Raw genomic sequence first — 20,080 nt, 5'->3', positions numbered from 1 at the left:
AAGGTTCCGTGGTGGCTTGATAGCGGCCTTTCAGTATCTAACAGGGAACTACAGAAGAGAAGGGGACAGACTCTTAGCAGGTCTGTGGTGATAGAACAAGGGGAAATGGTTTCAAACTCAAAGAGGATAGATTTAGATTAGATGTAAGGAAAAAATATTTTGCTGTGAGAGTTGTGAGGCACTGGAAAAGACTGCCTAGTGATGTGGTCCCTGGAAACTTCTAAGGCAAGGCTGGATAAGGCCTGGGTAATCTGATCTAGCTGTGGTGTCCTTGTTCATTGCAGGGCAGTTGGACTAGATGGCATTCAGAGATCCCTTCCAAGTCTAGGGATTCTATGATTATATGATTCTGTGAGAAAAGGTCTCTCCAGAGGGAAGGGCTGTCCTCTGCATCCATAGCTTTTGCCTGGGAGGATGTGGCCAGCCATACCATGCATCCCTGTACAGGTCTGCCCAGCCAATGCAGCAAGGGCATGTGGTCCTGCACCAACTGCTAAATGCAGATATGGTCAGTGCTAAGAGAGCTGGAGGTAGTTGAGGCCATATTGCCAAAACTGATGGCTAGGCTGGCATGCAAAGACTACAGAGCGGAGGGTCCATGTCAGTGAGATCGCCAAATACTATTGTCAGCATAATGTTGCTATTGCTTGCCTTCTCTGTTTCACTGAAAACAAATTAACTGCCCAAGACTCAGTAAGGATGCATGAAAAGATAAGACCTTTCAACTGGTATTACAGGGGTTAAAATCCCCTGAGACAGCTATTGGTTATCCCATTATTCCCACCTGTTCAATAACCATATCTCATGAACAAAAACATGGTACCAGTGAGAATTTTGTCACCAGTCTAAGTTGGAGATAATGTTGCTTCTCATCCTTATCACTGTATTATCATCAGGATCCTTTTCGTGGGGTCCTTTAGAATCATAAAATATCCCAAATTGGAAGGGACCCATAAGAATCACTGAATCCCACCCTTGGTTCCACACACGACAACCAAAAAATCAGATCACATGATTGGGAGCACTGTCTAGATGCTTCTTGAACTCTAGCAAGCTCAGTGCCATGATCACTGCCCTGCGGAACCTGTTCAACCATTCTCTGGTGAAGAATCTTTTCCTGATACCCAACTGGAGCCTTCCTTGTTGCATCTCCATGCTGTCCCCTTGGGTTCTATCACTGGTAAGGAACTACAAAAAAGGGGCAATCCAAGCCAGTTGCTAAGATCTGCTTTGGGAGATTGCTGACTTGACATTTGTGAAAATTTTTCTTGAAAAGATACCTGACGCCTGAAGATGTCTAACTGTGGCTTGTTTGCTCTTTGCTTCAGAGGAAATCACTATCTGCCCTCTGGATGCTGTTGGCTGCTTCAATTGTGCCATACTACCTAATTGCAACAGACAATCAGACATGCCTGTCTGCTGGGTCTACAGGTATGTCCAAGTGACCAGCCTTGGATGTCTAGCATCAGAGAAGCAAACCAGGCTGGACTCTGCTCATGGAGGGTACCATTGGATGGGGAGTTAGGGCTGTATTTGCCTTCATACAAGCAGCCAGACTTCATACCAAAAAGAAAGCAGGCAGGTCTGAGAGTAGTGCAACAGTAGCTGCCAGGAACAGGTGTGATAGTGATCCCAGAAATCCATTCAGACTTTGATTAAGTTATTTGTTCAGGTGCAAAATCCCAGGAAAACTGAGTAAGAAGAGCAATAATAAATTCTATTTTCTTATCCTACGAGGTAGGATCATGTGTCTTCTTAATAAAGGAATGTACACAGTAGAGAAAGGCTGAATACACAGTAACAATGTACTTCCCCAGTGTTCCTTTAAAATGTCTGCCTCTAGGCATTTCCTGCAATGAATAGCAGAAGGTGGAAAATCCAGGCCTGTCCTAACACTGAAAATATATAATAATCAGAAACAGCAGGTCTTGAAAAAGAGCTTTAAAACCCTAGAAAGTCAGGGACCTATTTTATAATTGCTCTTAATTAAAGAATTTTCTTTACCTTTCTCCTTTTATCAGTGCAAAAGTGTATTTTATATATGAGAAACATATAAATAGCAGGCCTAGCTGAGTCATTGTAATTTTCTAAATTTTCATCTGACCCTTTATGGTCCATCTCTTTTTTTTTTTCCTTGGCTTTCTGTTAGTAGATATGCTTTCTTTCTACTAGACGCTCCACTTACTTTCACTCCTAAAGCCAAAACAGAGGCAATTATCATCTTATACTGTCCTTAGTATTATTTTGTTGACATTTTTCTCAGCCTTTTTCTTATTTCTGTTAGCTTAAAATAATTAGAAATTTAAAGCATTAACCACATTTTAAAAAAAAGTAAATATTATGACATTACCACTCTTGGGCGAACATTGAGACAGATGCAGGTAATACTATCAGCATCAGAGCAGAATCCAAATCAGGAGCACTCTTGAGACATAGGACTTAGGGCAGCTCTTCCATTCTGGCAAACATGCCCAAAGGTGCAGCTTACTGATGACAGCAGGAAGAGAGATCCAGCTGCGTGGCTGGCATCTGCTTGTATGTACAACTGAGGAAATGGGGATTGAGGGGTGAAAATCAGTGCCAGGCTGTTAGCTCTCCATAGCCCAGCTAACAGACTGGGTGACAGCTGACAGTTTTGATGCTGACCACTGGCAAATTTCCATGATCACATAAAAAAATTCCAAACTTGCTCGAAAATAAGACTTCTGATACCTCTTCTCCTCTAAGGAAGACACCTTAGATGGTGTTTAGATACCTAAGATGCACATTTTTTGCACTGGCCAGATTGCTCAGTGTACATGAAATGCAGTAACCGAAAGCCTTCGCACTTGATTCCTTTGCAGGAACAGGACAGGGAGTTACAGATAAAAAATTTGACATTCTGCAATTTTACTCACTTAGACTGTTACATGAGGCAAAGAAAAGCTAAAAAATGTTCCTATCTTCTGCATCCTAAGGTGATTCTTTTATGGCTTTATAAGTCTCTTGTCAAAGATGATTTTTGATCCCTTCTACTCTATCCCTTATTTGCTTTTTTTTTTTTTCCACCTTTTTTTCTTTTTTTTGGAACAGAGCTGTGTTCCCAAGATTTTTCTGTTAGCTGCAAATTACACATACCATCTTAGAAAGTCCCATCCATTCCTGAACTCTGTGTCCTCTTATTTAATTTATAATAGTGAGGCAAGTGGATCTTTTGCCATTATTCTCTATATGAAGTAACAGAAATTTAATAGGAGCAACTGGTGGAAAGCAAAACCTTACTGTAAGGTGGGAAATAAACGTCCCTGTAACATCATCTGTGAAGATTTAGTATAGCAAAGGGGTGGTTATTAGAGCATCTTAGATCAGGCAGCAAATCACATCAGGTTCTTGCATTCTTTTGGAGTGAGAAGCACAGGGGATGCCAACACTGAGGAAATGAAGAGGGCATGGAAAGAGAGAACAGGAGTTTGCTTTCACATTTCACTCTTGGTGTATTGCTGACTGTATTGTACGCATTGCTTAATTCCATTTTGTAGGTTTTGGCGAACTCTTTGCTCACTACACAGTAGAGATAACAGGCCTGTGGTGGTAATTTTTACATTTTGATTAGCCACCAAGGCACCAGGCAAATCCCTGATAATTCCATTTCTTAATTTCTTTTTGTGAACTGTGATATGAAGTTATTAATTTATAGAAATAATTGTGAAAAATATAAACAAATCATAAAATATTATTAATAATGCAGGTAATAAAAATCGTCTTGTGCAAGAATACTGAAAACTGTGTAAAATCTACAAGCACCTTGATCCACTGCTGTCATACCTTATATTTGCTCTTCGTGTGCTAAAAATGAAGTCTTTGTTATTTCTCCAGCATCATACTTCTTCATGACTAGCACAGTTGAGCCACACCCATAGTTTAATAGGCACTGCTAACACCTTCTATATTGTTTTTTTCATTAATAAACACATCATGCCTCCTCCTGCAAGCCCATGCACTTTTTCCACTGTGTATAGAGGATAAAGTGCCTTTTATCATCCATTTATCACACCCACTGAGCACTCATGTTGATCTTGCTTCTTTCAATGCCACAGTCACCACTTAAGGTGAGAATCTTCCTTTTCTACCCCTAATTGTAACTTGGCTGAACTAGCTGCTTAAGTAAGAACTAAAGGTTCAAAGTTTGAACACTGATACATGAAAACTATTATTTGTTTTAGCTGTTGCTGTTTTGTCTGTGAGCAAAGCATGTTGGTATTACATCTTGCTAGTCAGTGCTCCTCATAAATTAGGGACTTTTACACAGAATCAGAGCAAGGAGAATTCCTATAATCTTCGGAGCCTTTTGCTAAAATCAGTCTATCCCCCATCCCTTCAGCAAACTTTGCAGGCTTTTGCAGGCAGACTTCAAGGAGACTACCCTTTGGCTGGACACTGACAGCATAGCTCCACCAGATTAGGAAGTAAAGAGATTTGATTCTTGCAGATTAGGAAGTAAAGAGATGAAAAAAGAAATTATTCCCTGTGGTCTGTACTCTTGGCCACTATACTCATGAAAAGAGGACAATGACACCTTCCTCACCCATGCCGTCCAATCACGCGCTTCCTCTGCAGCACACAATCTAACTGCAGATGCCTGTGCAGCACATATTTCCCCCCCTCTCCTTCTGTCTTAGACATACAAGAAGACACATGGTAAATACAGAGATAGTTTTTAAACCTTAAACTTTAAACATAATTGCTGTGTTTATCCATAATGACACAGGAAGTGTTTAGACCAAAACAGCAACAGCAAAAAAAAACCCAACAACCAAAACCAAAAAACCAACTAAACAAAAAACAACAATGCACAGTGTCAGAAGATAATGCCCCTTGACTATTATAATTTAGTTCCACTGCCTCTGTAATTGCAAAAGTGAATGGTGGTGCATTTTCTTTGCCTGATGGGGAAGATACAGATGTAGAAGGTCAAGGTTTTATCTGTCTATGGATCTTTACTGACTTACTCTATAATCTTGCATAAATCAAGTTCTTGTGTATCACCCTCCTCACTATGACAAAGATATTTTCCTATTCTGCAAATAATTTTACTCCTGTATCACCATTAGTTTAATAGTGTTAGTATTAAGCAGCATGAATGTACTAGACAGTCTTTGTGTGCTTCTGAGTGCCTTTTGTATGGCTATTTCTTCTGCTGCTGACCTATTCAGTGCATTATATCTTGGTCTGCAAACTTCCCTGTCCCTGTCCTGACTAAATACCTATCACCTGTTTACTCATACACTCTTGAATTTCTCTGTCCCAGCTTCAGACCTAGCTTCCTGGACAGCTCCAGTCTGCCTTCATACCTTGCTTTTCTCCTGCTCTGCAACTTGTTTCTTCCTAAGGTTAATTAAAGACTTAAAGAGTAGTCTGTTGCTAAAGCTCTCTTTAACTTCTCCTTAATAGCTTTTTTTTTCTTTTTTTTTTCTTTTTTTTCTTTTTTTTTTTCCCCCAGCACAGCTTTGATACAGTTTACCCAGGTTTTGAATGCCCCTGTGCATATGCCCCTGAATGTGATTTCAGAATTAGGTATACTGTGTTTGAGTTTGAGGCACTCATTACATATTATTATTTCATTGCATATATTATATGTTCTTTTGAAGATTATTATACTTATAATGGAGTCTTTAAGAAGTATGTTTCATGCATATATTTGGAATGCCAGTTATAAAGTTGCTGTGGACATTCCTCAATAGTTACTCACTACTGATCCCATTGCAGCAGTATGTATTATTTGAAGAATGATGATCATTTTTAGCAAAACAAATCCAGTTATAATAACTGTGAGGATAAATTACTTTAGCCCTACTCTACCAGTTCACATACAAACCAGACCAATGTTACAGACCTCTGGAAAACCTCCCAGACTGAATACAGCATGTCTGAAGGCTATTCATTTTCAAAAACTGTGAAAGATGTTACTTGTAACAGGAACTGATGGGAATTTTCAGTGGTGCCATTTTTGTTACTTGCTTTGTGCTTCTAATTGCTACAGCATTTTCAATGTCTTAATACTGTAGGTAATGCAGCTGACTTGAAAGGAGACCCTGAACCCTACTGAAATACTCTTATTTGCACAAAGTCCAGACACCAGTCCTTATTCTCCCTCCAGCCCTTCGATCTGCGAGAAGTATCAAAACACTGTAAGTTTTACTGAGACTGGAGACTGAAAACCATGCTATACAATGAATTGTATGATTTATAAAAGTGGTGAGATCTAGTCTAGGTATGCACAGCAAAAGCAATGGGCTTTCTGCCTGGCTGCTGGATTTCACTCTGGCTCCTTGATGCTGCTCTGAGCTTTGGGCAGGTCATACAAACTATAAGCTCCCCGGGAATGCCTGGCAAACTCCTGTGATTTTCCTCATGTATTCTAAGAACTCCTGGAATTTGTACAATGCAAAATAAGTTAAGAAACATTGTTTCTTCCCTTGGAATATCATGTCATAGCTATGTCCCTCAGGAGTTGCTTAGCCTTACCTACTAGGAAGGTTTCACTGCTGTATCAATACCTGCAGCCAGCCCAGAGGAGAATGTGGGCATCAGGGATATCTGGCAGAGCCAAAAATGCAGCCCCAATAGAAATTAAGTTAAAAACAGGAGCCAGCCCAATCAGGGTAAAGTAGTGCCCTTTGAGGATACTAGACTGTAGAAGGATAAAAGAAATAATAGATAACTTTCTGGAGTTTGGATTATTAATTGAATGTGAACCCAAATACAACACCCCAATCTTGTCAGTAGAAAACTGGATGGCAAGAGCTATAGTTTGGTACAAGATTTGAGGGCAATTAGTAGAATTGTTGAAGATATACACCTAGTGATGGCAAATCCATACACTTCATTAACCAAGTTAAGGAACGAGTAGGTGGGGTTTACCATTCTGGATTTGAAGAACGGCTTTTTCTGCCTGGTTTTGCCAACAAAAGTCTCCTTTGAGTAGGAAAACCTCCTTATGGGGAGAAAAGACTCAGTTAAGCTGGACAGTGTTATCTAGGGTTGTAATCACAGCCCAACGATTTTTGAGAACCAGTCAGATTGTGAGCCCAAGTTTTGGGTTCCTCCATCCAAAGTAGAATTTTACTGCAGTACATGGATGCCTCAGTAACAAAAGAGGACTGTGTAGAACGGACTGCGAATGTGCTGAATTTTCTTGGTTTGAATGGTTATCAAATTTCTCAACAGAAAGCCCAATTGAGAACTTGGAACAAAATGGAAGGAAGCAATTTGCCAAACGCCCAGAACACTGACACAAAGCTGCCTCTGAGCCAGCAGTGTGTGACTGCTTGGGGACTATCTATGCCAATTGGCCAGACCTAAGTAGGAAACATTGGAAAATGCTGAGGATTCCTGGATTCATTGACAGAAGCAGTTCTGGAGACAAAGAAACTGTAAGGCAAGTTATGCAGTAGCTACTACTGACAAGGTAATCAAAGCAAAATCATTCCTGTGGGAACTTTCACCCAAAAGGCTGAAATAACTGCCTTGACAAAAGTCTTAAATACATAGACAGATTTTAAGTTTGCATTTGGGGTGGTAAACAGTCAAAGTACTGTCTGGAAAGAGTGAAGATTGCTGACACACAAGGAAAACAAATTCAGTATGATGTAAATCTACCAAAGAGCATGGCCGTTATACATTGTAGAAGACATCAGAAAGGTAACACTGTACAGGAAATTGGAAACAAGATGGTAGGTCAGGTGGTAAAAGAGTCGGCTGAACGGAAAGAAATTGGTGAACTGACTTTAATTCCAGACGTTAAGCTTCAGATTTCTGCTTGCTGTGTCAGAATCTGTGAAATATTCTAGAGAGGATAGGAATCTAATCAATGATTTAGAATGGAAGAGAGCAAGCTGACAGATGGGTGCATACTCAGATGGATGCACTGTTGTCCTCCTTAGTATCTTATGGCAATTGATTCTAACGGAACATAGTATAACACACTGGGGGGATAGACACTTTATAAGTATTTGAACACAGTAATTGCACAATCCTAGTACCAGGAAGTGGGTGCAGGTGGGGCCAATTGAGAAAGGGAACCTTCTAGGTCAACAATGGTAAATAGATCAGAATTTTCTAGAAAAGGGGGTTATTGGTACCTACTGGTGCTCACAGACCCTTCTTAAGGTTGGCAAGAAGCCTTTCCTCAAAGAACAGATAAGGCAAGGGAGGTTTCACAGATATTATTGAAAGAAATAATGCCTAGGCTTGGGGTGCCTGACATGATATCAAAGGATAAGGGTACTCATTTTTGTAAACAGGTATAACAACACATTAGGAAGCTCCTCAGAATCAATTGGCAACTACATATCCCTAATAGGTCCTAAGCAAGCAGTCAGGCAGAGAAGATGAACCACCTACTTAAACAACAGATAACCCTATGAATAAGGGTCAGGCCTCGGACTCAAGCCAGGGGACTGGATCATCCAATCCATTATATTAATCCAGGGGATTAGGTATATGTCAAAAATTTTCCAGGTGATCCATTGGAAGAGAAGTGTTAGGAATCCATTAATTGAAAGACCAACAGCTTTCCAAAGTTTTGTGAGGTCGTATATTCCCTCTCTCGAGCTTAGCGAATTGGAGAAGGTGATTGTCAATATTTTGGCCACCATGGAACAAAGAGAGAATGCAACTGCAAAAGCCCTAGAAAATCTGCAAGTAGAAGTTTAATCCCTAAGTAAGATAGTGATACAGAACCGACAAGCCCTAAATCTATTACCAGCAAAAGGACTTATATGTGCACTAATTAATTCTAGTTGTTTTTCCTATATCGATAAAGAAAAAGAGGTAGAAATGGATATACAAGCAACGTGGGAAAAGAGCAGCCTGTTACATCAAGTGGCCCAGAATGATACTTTATTTGGGTTTACAGACACATGGAATTAATGGGTCTCTAAATTTACTTGGCTAAAGCAACTGTTTGTAGCATGATAATAATACTAATTATCTTTGTAGTATTAACTTGCATACTTGTACAGTGCTCTCTCTGTGCTGTTGGAAAGGCCTAGACAATTATGCCAGCTGGAAGACATTGATGAACCACCAGGTGGAAACAGTTGAATACTTCAAGAATAGACAATGGGGTACGGCAGGCAAAAGAATCTGCGTAGGATATTGAAAAGGAGGGACTGAATCACGAGAACAGCTCTTCCATATTGTGAGAACAGCCATTTGCATAACTTGAGCAGCTATAAACTGAAGGATGGAGGCTTGTATAAATGTAAGCTCAAAAACGGAATGCAGAGGAGGCTGTGGAGCTTATTGTCAAGTGAAGGTAAGAAAGTAGAATAGATGTCCTGTTGTTGAAGATATGATGGCAAAACAGATGCCTCAGCTCAACATAACATCAGTGGGAACTAGTTTGGGCTACTCCTGCCCCCTTTAACGGTTGGAAACTTACAGTGAGAATGACTTCATCCTTCATCCCACAGCCACCAGAGAAGTTAGTTATTTCTTGAAATTTATGCCCATGTCCTTGGAACGTAATGAATAAATATACGTTAGGCCTTTAAGTATGTAGTTGCTGCTTTTCTCCGTGTGCGTGTTGGTGGAGTGATACCCACGAACCCAGCACTGTAGTAAAAGGAATATCTGTTTGATATAACTCACCAGAGTGTCAAGTTACTTTGTTGTTTGCTTGGCTTCACTAGACCACCATTCAATGTGGCTGTGCTGGATGTTGGTGTGACGACAGCCCAGGGCCCAAGTAGAACCACCCGGGGAAGGCAATGAGACAGTGAGAGGAAGTGGCTTTTGCTGTGTAAGGCACGCAATGATCATGACTCTGTTAACAGCCTCGAAATACCTCAACGGCCGGGTCTTGCCGTTCATAAAAACTTTCTTTCTCGGAGATTACCATCACAGTCCTGTGCTTTTAAGAGACTGCATTTCCTGAGTCACACCATTCTGATGGTGTTTCTCAAACACATACAGCAGGGGAAGCTGCAGCTCCACCCGCCATAGCGAAGGGCGACCCCAACTTCATTCCACGCGGCGCACGGCCCTCCCCCTTCTCCTCCTCCTCCCTCCCCCTTCTCCTCCCCCATTCTCCCCGGCTCATCCCCGTCCCGCCCCGTCCCCACCCGGAGCGGGAGGACGGTTCCTAGGAGGAGGCGCCAAGGCGGGCGGGGGCCGGGTGAGGTACCTTTCCGCCGCAGGTAGGTGCGCGGTCGGGCTGAGGGACGGGCTCGGGGAGGGGGAGGCAGTGTCGCAGGCAGGGGCCGGAGCAGAGCGACCGCACCACCGCCGGGCTGCGCCGCGCTTCGCTTCTCCTCTCCCCGCGGCCCTGCGCCTCCAAGGTGCGTGTCTCGGCCTGGCGGCGGGCGGGATCGCGACGCCACGGTACCTGCGGAGCGTTCCCGGAGCACGACGGGACGCTTGCAGGCGTGGGGCTGGGAAGGTTGGGAGCGGTCACGGGCCGTGGCCGTCTGCCCCGCTTGTGGGCCTGCGGGCAGGCGCTGCACCTGCTGCTGCAGCGGCGCTGAGGACCCGGGGATCGAGGCGCGGCCGAGTCTGCAGGGTTGCCCCCTCCCACCCCTGCCGCGTGCCGGCCCGGCGGAGGGGCCTACGGATCAGCAGCTCGCTCCTTATTACGCGCGGTGCTGGCCGTGGGAACCGGCCGCATGTGCGTGAACGGCTCTTACGTGTTGCTCCATTTCTCAGCTGTCAGGGGAGTTCAAATCAGGTTTGAACCGACGTGCTGAGTGTGCAGGAGATGGGTACAGTGACATCAGGACTTCCTGTCTGTATATCACTATAGTGCTGGTTTTAAGTGGAGCTGTAGGGCCATGGGCTTTTGGGCAGGACACGTTTTTGAGTGTATGAAGACCTGCAGCACAGAGTTCTGAGTGTGAGAGATGGAGCAGGCCCTGTGATGCCCTTGTTTCTGCTCTGTGGCAGCTGCCAGGAGAGCAGGAGCTTGGCAGCTGTTTTGTGGCTTGGAAGGCTTTTTCTATATGTGCTTCTGGTCTGAGGCAGAATGATGTTCCTGCCTTCCATTATAACTTGTTTTTGTTTCTGCAGATGCTTTTAGCTCAACAGCCATCTCTGAGCTCTTGCACCCCATCATTTCTGGTGGGCTCTGGATATCAGTGCGGCAGTCAGATCCATCATATTCAGGGGCATTTTTTAGACAGCACAGGTGTTGTGCAGTTGGCTCTGTTCTGCTAACAGGGGGTGAGCAGCGAGGAAGCAGGTTCCTGCATGTACACTGGCTGTGAGGAGGGAACTGGTTCTGCACATGCGGGTAAGGTCTGTCTCCAGTGGGACTGCTTCTGGAAAGCCATCTCTCTGCACACCTTGCAGTGCTCAGGGAGCTGTAGAGGGGCTGGTGAATGCACTGTGCCCTCACTCCCATTGAAATGAGGCTGCTCTAGTTTTTTTCCTTTTTTTTTTTTCTTGAGAAAGAAACAGAAGGCATTATAGCTGGTGACGACAGTGACTGCTCCTTCCACAGTGAATTAAGCATTTGAGATCACTGTTTGTTGAGAATGAGAATTGTTTCAAGGCTGGGAAACAGTCTCATAGCTGTTCTGGACGATGTAGGTAGAGCTGTGTTTGTAGAAGGCCTTTCATGTGCTGTGCTGCCTTCTCTGCTGGTGTTATGATTCAGTACTCTTTCCTCCCCCAGAGTAAACAGCTACTGTCTTAAACCTTCTGTCAGTAGGACTGCATGGCTGCAACTGTGTGACACCAAACATTGTGGCTTTATACTTCCAGACAGCTGGGCTTTCTATTTTTCATGGCTAGTCCTCTCTGAAGTTGGACTTGATGATCCTTATGGGTCCCTTCCAACTTAGGATATTCTGTAATTCTATGATATGGGTCCCATGAGGATGAAGGGGAAATATGGTGCCTTCTGCTTCGTCATGGCTGCCACATGACGGTGGTGTGGTGGCTCTGCATGGCCCTCTGCGGATATAAAGGGAACTGTGGGGAAGTCTGCAGCCCCATGGCTACACAACCAGGTTGCTTGGCTATCCCATGTGGAGCTGCAGTTGGAGCAGGTCTATCTCAGGTGTGTACCTGAACTGCTATACTTGGATTCAGTTTTTCCTTCTGCCATCTATTTTGCAAGGGTAAATAGTGGCACTTTGCTCTGCTTCTAAGGATGTCTTCCAGAGGTGGGATCTTCACAGGCAGTAACTATGACAGGAAGGCTCCCAAGTTTTGTATTATTTCTGAACTCTCCAGATGTTTTCTTTGAGTTTCTTACTGTCTTCAAGAAAAATAGGATCTCATGCCACTGATGCTGGAAGAGGGATTTTCTAGTTTTTAAGAAAATAAAACATTTCCCATCAGTGGTCATGGATGAGAGTCTTATTTTATTTTAGCAGGTAAATTTCTTTGCTGGCAGTTACAAGGTTGAGATCCTTCCTGATGCAGTGTTGTTGCATGCTTTGTAGCTGCTCTTTGTTGTTGTGCCTGATGCTGTGTGTTGTCCTTAGTTAACTGAAAGGGAATGTGCATTTGGGTATCTGGAGGTATGTATGGAGCTTATGGCACCTCTGGCTGCTGTATCTGGTTCTCTCTGGAGCTCTGCCTCTCTGCTTTCCCCCTGTCTGTTTCTCTGATGATGATCAAGTGTGTCTAGGCAGACAGGTGGATGTTCACTAAGAAGCGTGGGAAAGTCCTGCTGGTTTCACTAGGTCCAGTGCTCAGGGATGGGTAGATGAAGAGCTGCCTGTTGGCATCAACATGCACAGAGCCTTGTGAGGCCCAGGGATGCTGCTGTGGCTTCCATGCAGAGGGCTCTCCTGCCCTGTGAAGTGCAGCAGGCAGAGCTGAGAGCAGGACCAGACTTATGTAAATGGCATGAATACATAAATAGGAAGTTGTTTTGATCCTGTTAGCTTTTTTTTTTTTTTTTTAAATGAGGGGATGGTGAGAGAAGTGTGTTGGCAGTGCTGTGGTTCTGAGGATACTGACAATAAGAGTGTTAAAGCATGAAACAGCAGGCTTACAGTACATACAGGGAAACAAAACAGGTGGCAAATTAATGGAAACTTGAATTGTAGCTGTGAGGATGCAATAAACTGTTCTGAGGACAATAAATGAAGAGGCTCATGCATTGAGTTTTGCTCAAGTTTGTTAATGATACAGAATCTTGCATCTTGCTGTCTACCTCCTCTTCCATGTTTCCTTTCCCTCTGTTCATGTGCAGCACTGAACTCATTATCCAGTAGGCATTTTCTGCATTGATCCTCTTAAAAAATTAGTATTAGCCTGTATATGAAGGAGGCTAAAGAGGATTGAACGTTGTGTTGCAGAACCAGTGTGGCCTCTCAGCAAGGATGGGTGGTCTGTTTGGCTCTCAGCCCTGTAATGTGTTATGGGTTGGTGGGGAGCAAGGTGATGGCTCGCCATCGGTGTGCCCCTACACACCTCTGTGCTTACCTAGCAGATGCCTTATTGGTGGAGCATGTTCATGGAGGTGACTGGGAAATATGTGGGGTTGGCAGACTGTGGGCAGGAAAGCAGTGCCTTAGCAAACCCCAGGTTCCATGCTAGGGCTGCAGTGGTGCTGCAAGGTGAGAAGAAGCCTGCCTGTCCCTGTGTCACTGCCCACTGCATGGTTAACAGGGTAGGATGAGAGAGCATGAAAAGTGATTACAGTTCCTGCTTTGTTTGGGAGTAGTTTCCAGAGGCAGGCTTTAGCTGCACTTTTTTTGAGTCCTTCCTCCTTCCCTTGATATAAAGCAGGCATTATTCTTGCCTCAAATGATTGCTTTATAAATAAATAAATAAATATAAAAAAATATATAAAAATATGTATATTTATAAAGCAATCATATATATATATATATATAAATATATGCGTGCTTAGTTGTGCCTAGTTCATTTATTTTTTTCATAAACAAATGATACTCTATGAACTTTGTCATTGTCTATACAAAAGAACATGCTGAAAAATGGAGAGTAACTTTTTTTTTTAGCATGTCTTTGTTCTCATTTGCATTGGGAGAGATAATGTATTACAGTTGGCTGTTACTGCAAGAACAATATGGGGTGTAGGCAGCAGATCTAGGAGCCATACACACTTCTTTTTATAAAGAAGCATCCCATGACTTTGCCTTGAACCAGGTCCACAGACTGTGCTTGGGTTTGCACAGATTTGTAGTAGCAAAGCCCCCAGGTTTAAAGTGCTTCAGGAGGAGCTGGCTTCTTGCAGAGCTTAGAATTGTTTTATCCTGTTGGAGATCTATAAAAGGGCTCAGGAGTTTGGGGACTCAATTCTGTCCACCATGTTGTTGTAACTCACAGTCGCGGGAAGAATAAACCTGTGCCAGGAGTGCACATGGATAGCACTGCTCAGTTCTTGGGACCTCTGATTACTTAATCCGGAATGATGAGAACACCTGTCAGTGCCATATTTTTAAGGTACCCTTCCATATCCTTACCTTATCTGTAGGAGCCTGTGTGCAATTCAGAAACTATGTATTGGATCACATGTGAGAAACAAGGCCCCAGTCATTCAGACGAGCAGAGCACATGGTAAGGCCAGATGAGTTTTCTGGATTCCCCTTGGGCCTGCTCACTTAGATGCCAGAAGGGTATGGATTGTGGCAGGGGAAGTTCCTCTCTGTGTGCAGGTGATATGGCTGGGAGAGGGATGGGAGTGCAGGCATGCTTTTGGACATTGAGCCTTTTTCCAGCTTAATCTAGTATGGCATTTACTGTGCTTTTCTGTAAGCCCCAGCTTGGATTTCTTTAGTAGCCTCTGTAATTGTTGCCAGACATTGTATTCTGGGTGGTGAGACATTTCTGTCTAAGTCTGTGTTTAATTTGGGTGCAGCAAGGAGTGTCTGCAGAGCATCTAAAGATGGAGGGGCTGCTGCAGGCAGGAGTTAGCTGTGGGTGGCTCCCACCCCGCACGGGATCTGTGCAGCTGTAGACATCCTGTCTTCCCTGAAGCATTGCAGTAACACTGAGATGGTGGATCGGAGATGCTCTGGTGTACCATTATAGATGTGGAAGTTGCTGGAGTGATGTTGTGCTGGTGAAGATCCCTTCTCTCACACACTTGTTTGTTGTTTTGTTTGTTTTTTAATCAAAAAAGGCATAAAATGACTGAGGCAAAATATTATGCATTCTGGTTTTGAGTCAGCAGTTGTGTGATTATGAAGGGTTTGTTAAGTATGCGAATGTATGCATACACAGATCACATTCCTTATTTGTCCTTCAGACCTACTCTACCTGAAGGATTCATCTGTCAGAAAATGAATTGCCCATTACAGCTGCGAGTGTAAAGAAAATTAACGCCATTGATAAAAAGTGGTTTAAAAAAAAAATTAGTCACTGAAAAGTATCTGTCCTTTGATCAGGAGTGTGAATTATATTATTTTTCCTGTTAAAATCTGGTCTTATTTTGGTGATAGGCATTCTCTCTTTGAAATTATTAGAGTTGTTAAAAATCTGCTACTGCAAGTCCAGATGCTTACCCCTACTGAGATAAATTCACTCTTCAGTTGAATCTGACTGCAGTTTTAGTTTCGGTGTCACTGGAATTGATAAACTGCTTTGAAAGGTCATCCTGATTATCTGCTAGGTTAGTGAGGCACGTAACGGCCTTTTCATTTCACTTCCTTTGCACAGGAATTCGTTTTGAGGGATTCTGTGATAAATATGTAAGACAGGCGTAAGAGGTTTCCTCTGTGCAATTCTATCTCCCAAAAGAATTAAACAGTAATGAAGAAAACCCTATCCATATATACACATTTACAGCATATTAGCTGTTGAAGATATTTGAATAGGTATTTTCAACCAGGAGTTAATGCTACTGAAATATATATTTTTTCCAAACGCTCAAAAGAAGTAACAGTGTATTTTGATTCACACGTATTTATGTGTCTGAGGAATTCATCATTTAATTGGTGAGGTTGTATGAATTAAATCTGACTCATAATAAACAGTATGTGAATTAAATATCTATATTTAAAGCTTGAATTAGTGTTTGCTTGCAGTATGAAGATATCAGTATGTAAATATTTTCAAATGGTTGATTTCTTTTTCTCTCCTCCTCCCTCCCCAAAGGTTTTGAACTTTTCTTTCCTGCTTTAGTACTGACAGTTGCCAGAGAAAAACAGTAACCATTATTCAGAGCCGTCTTCTGTTCTTTAATTTACTTTTTGGCTTTTATATGAGTTCTGTTCCTGTCACTGCATGTTTGCCTTTGTTTTTTTTTCATAGCTATGCCTTCATCATAGGAGAATAGGATGGAAATGTGCTGTATTGCAGTAGTGTTAGCAATAGTTTTTTAGTACATTATGGAACAATGCTTTTGTCCAGGTGATAGGTGTCTGATAGGCTGGGGTTTGCAGTGAGTGTTGTGTGCGCTGGGGATCTGCGTGCTGCCCAGAAGCAGTGGTGCAGGGGGTGGGTCAGGGCACCTTGGGGAAGGGGTGAATACAGGAGGACGCTGGGTCAGCAGTAGCAGTTAATGTTTGCCGGCAGGAGGTGAACTGATTTCTGCGCAACAAATGGCTCTGGGAGTCCGAGGTATTAACGTGACCCCATCGTGTAACTCTCAGTGGTGATGAGGCTTTGAGGTTCTCGCAGAGAGAGCCTGGACTGCGCGTATCCATGGTGACAGCCGTCATTTAAACATTTATAACCTATGATTAAAGATACAGAAAGGGGAGAACCTTTTAAACATTACGAACGTAAAGCTTTTAACTAACTATTGTTAAAACTTTTGTTTCAACGATATCCCTTATTTACATTCCTTGGAGTGTGAAGGTTTTATATGGAGTGCAGCTGCCCTTTCCCCATTTGATGGGCCTCGAGATGACATTTTGGGGCAAGCATCATGTTCTGAAGATAGCAGTTTGACTTTGATCATAGCTGAGCTGACATAATTCCACCAATTTAGTTACTGTTTATTTATGTTGTAATTTGCATGAAAATTGTACTTGAAGTCCCTTATGCAGGGAGATTTGTGTTCTGGTAAAGGTTTGAGGAAAACCGCTATTTTTATGTTGAATAAACTGAGTTCTAAAGGGAAGGAATATGAAATAGATCATAAATTACAATCTCTGAAGTTGTGCAGTGATTGCAGTGATGCACAAAAGCCTTGTGCTAGAGGGGAGAGCTAGCTGTGACTGCAGGAAGGGTGGCTGGCTAACAGCATATGCGCTGTGCAGAAGGAAGGGCATTTGAACGCCTGGTGCACCTCCTTCCTTACCCCACTTACATGTTCTTCAGATATTTTGTGCTCCACAGCCATGCTGGAGCAGCAGTACTCTTCATGTAGGTCAGGTGTTCTCATGTGTAGTGCTTCTGTGCAGCACATTGTTTTCTGGAGGTTTCTGACTGCTGGAATAATTTGTTATATTTTTCTGTTTTCTTTTTAATCTTTCTTGCCTCTCACCTGCCTCTGTTTTTCATGCGTTCCTGGGAAGATGGAAGAAATACTGAATATGTTAGCGGACTCCAGAGTCATGGTATTGAAAGCTATGCCTTGATTTCAGGACTAGCCAAATGGGAGCTCTGAAGAGGGATGTAGAAAAGCTCTTATTTCTTCTGTGCCTTTGCTTTGGGCCACTGATATTTGGTTTTGCTTCAGACTAGTCCATAGTGATGATATGGGAAGATAAAGGTGGTGACTGGTGCAGTGACTGAACATCACAGACCTAGTGAGCTATTCTGCTAGGACTCTGCTGAATTTTTCTCCCATGTCACATCACCTTTTTATGTTTAGCAGGCAGAGTTTTATAGACACTGGTAAGCCTGGTAGTTGCTGATGGGTAGGGGATGGGAACAATGGATGGGGATGGATAAGGGTGCCGAAACATAGAATTTAACAGCTACAGATAACTGCTTTTTCCAGATTTATAAGGCTATGCTGCTTCTCTTGGGACCATGGAGAAGCATTAGTGCTGTTCTTTGTCCCTAGAACAAGAAGTCTTTAAGAAGGCTTTTATTATTGAAAAACCTGTTTGGTTACTGTGGAAAGTTAATAGACACTACATAAGAGTTCTGATACGAGGAAGTACCTCTGGCTGTGCTATGTAATTAGAGAAAAACGATTTTTGATAACATGTTGCCTTCAGCATACGTTTTGGGATCTAAATCTGCTTTTGAAAGACAGCAGCATACACAGAGCATGCTGGGCATACACTCCTCTGGGTGAAACACTGGCTGGATGGCTGTCCCCAAAGATTTGTGGTCAATGGAGTTAAATCCAGTTGGCAGCTGGTCATGAGTGGTGTCCCCCAGGGCTTGGTACTGGGGCTGCTTCTATTTAACATCTTTATTAATGATCTTGACAGCAGGATTGAGTGCACCCTCAGTAAGTTTGCAGACGACACCAAGCTGGGAATGAGTATTGATCTGCCTGAGGAGAGAAAGGCACTACAGAGGGACCTGGATAGACTGGATTGATAGACCAAACTGTATGAGTTTCAGCAGAGCCACGTGTTGGATCCTGCATTTTGGTCACAACAACCCCAGGCAGCCCTTCAGGCTTGGGGAGGAATGGCTGGAAAGCTGCCTGATAGAAAGGGACCTTGGTGTACTGATGGACAGTGGGCTTAATATGAGCCAGCAGGGTGCCCAAGAAGGCCAATGGCATCCTGGCTTGTATCAGGAATGCTGTAGTAAGCAGGACTAGGAAAGTAATTCTGCCCCGTACTTGGCACTGGTGGGGCAGTTTTGGGCACCTCAGTACAGAAAGGATAGCGAGGTGTTGGAGCAAGTCCAAAGAAGGGCAACAAGGATGCTGAAGGGCTTGGAGAATATGCCGTATGAGGAGTATCTGAAGGAACTGGGGCTGTTTAGTTTGCAGAAGAGGAGGCTGAGGGAAGACCTTATTGCTCTCTTCAAATACCTGAAAGGTGATTGCAGCGAGAGCAGGGTTGGTCTCTTCTCACTGGTGACAGGTGATAGAATGAGGGGAAATGGCCTCAAGTTGCACCAGGGAAGGTTTAGGTTGGTATGAGGAAAAACTGAAAGGGTTGTTAAGCACTGGAATAGGCTTCCCAGAGAGGTGGCTGAGTCACCATCCTTGGTTGTGTTTAAAAACCGTTTGGATGTGCTGCTCAGGGATGTGATTTAGCAGAGGGTTGTTAAGGTAGTATGGCTAAGTTGTGGTTGGACTTGATGATCCTGAAGGTCTTTTCCAACCTGAGCAATTCTATGATGTCAAGACCATACATCAGACAGATTATTGACAGTTATGACGTTTCCCACCACTCTAGTGAATCAGAGGATGGATTTAGAGTTAGTCAGTTGTCTTTCTGAGTATTCAGAGAATGAAACCTGTGCAGCTCTATCTCAGGAAACAGCCAAAGGGTTCCCATGTGTTGAAATGTGTATGTACTAGTGTCAACAGTTTGGTACCATATGTTACTTTGCATTTCTTATGCTTCCTTTTATAGTATATGAAAATGTGTGTGATCTAGTGCATATTTTATAATTGAACTGCTCATTTACTAGGACTGTGAGAGTATGGATGTTACTAGTCATAAGAGGACTCAGCTCTGTTTTTTGTTGTACAGACTTAGATGATGATGTGTGCTTCACAGTAATTTTATTTATTTATTTTTTGCCTTAGAATCATAGAATCACCAAGATTGGAGAAGACCTCCAAGATCATCTATTCTGAGTGTCCTACCACTAATATTTCCCTACTAAATCATGTCCCCTTAGTTCAGCATCTAAATGTTCAACAGCTCCAGTGGTAGTGACTCAACCACCTCCTTGGGCAGCCTTGTCTTACTTTCTTCTTCTATTTTTTTCCTTCCTACCTTTACAGTAACTATTCATTTGCAGTTTTACACATCATCTTACACCATTATCGTCATTTTACATCGTTCTGCAGCTCACGTGGCTTCTTGTAAAAGTTCCTGCTTACTCTTTATGCTGTTTCCCCTCAGGAGAAGTGTTGGTGTTATGGGGAGGAGAATGACTATGGCTGATGTGTGGAGGAGGGGGTGGATTGAAGAGCTGTGCTGAATGACACTGCTGGTTCATGCAAGAGCATCCTCCAGAGTCTGACGAAGGGCTGTGCTGAAGGATACTAGGTTTACAGTGCTTGAGTATTTTCTGAGTGTCTTCT

The 20,080-nt window shown here is 43.0% G+C and overlaps 1 protein-coding gene and 1 long non-coding RNA gene across 5 annotated transcripts in view; one reads left to right on the top strand and one right to left on the bottom strand.

The window, feature by feature from the left end:
• The window catches only part of SECISBP2 (SECIS binding protein 2), a 189,891-nt gene that overhangs the window by 64,383 nt on the left and 105,428 nt on the right, over window positions 1-20,080 (bottom strand). The gene's annotated exons all lie outside the window — the stretch shown is intronic.
• The window catches only part of LOC109364013, a 28,743-nt gene continuing 17,443 nt past the window's right edge, over window positions 8,781-20,080 (top strand). Inside the window, exon 1 of the long non-coding RNA XR_002109967.2 lies at window positions 8,781-10,181. This is a non-coding gene — a long non-coding RNA (uncharacterized LOC109364013). The remainder of the gene's footprint in view (window positions 10,182-20,080) is intronic.

This window comes from Meleagris gallopavo, chromosome Z, assembly GCF_000146605.3.
Source record: "Meleagris gallopavo isolate NT-WF06-2002-E0010 breed Aviagen turkey brand Nicholas breeding stock chromosome Z, Turkey_5.1, whole genome shotgun sequence".
NCBI lineage: Eukaryota > Metazoa > Chordata > Aves > Galliformes > Phasianidae > Meleagris > Meleagris gallopavo.
The sequence above is the reverse complement of the archived record's forward strand: the minus strand, read 5'-3'. Positions and strand labels throughout refer to the sequence as shown.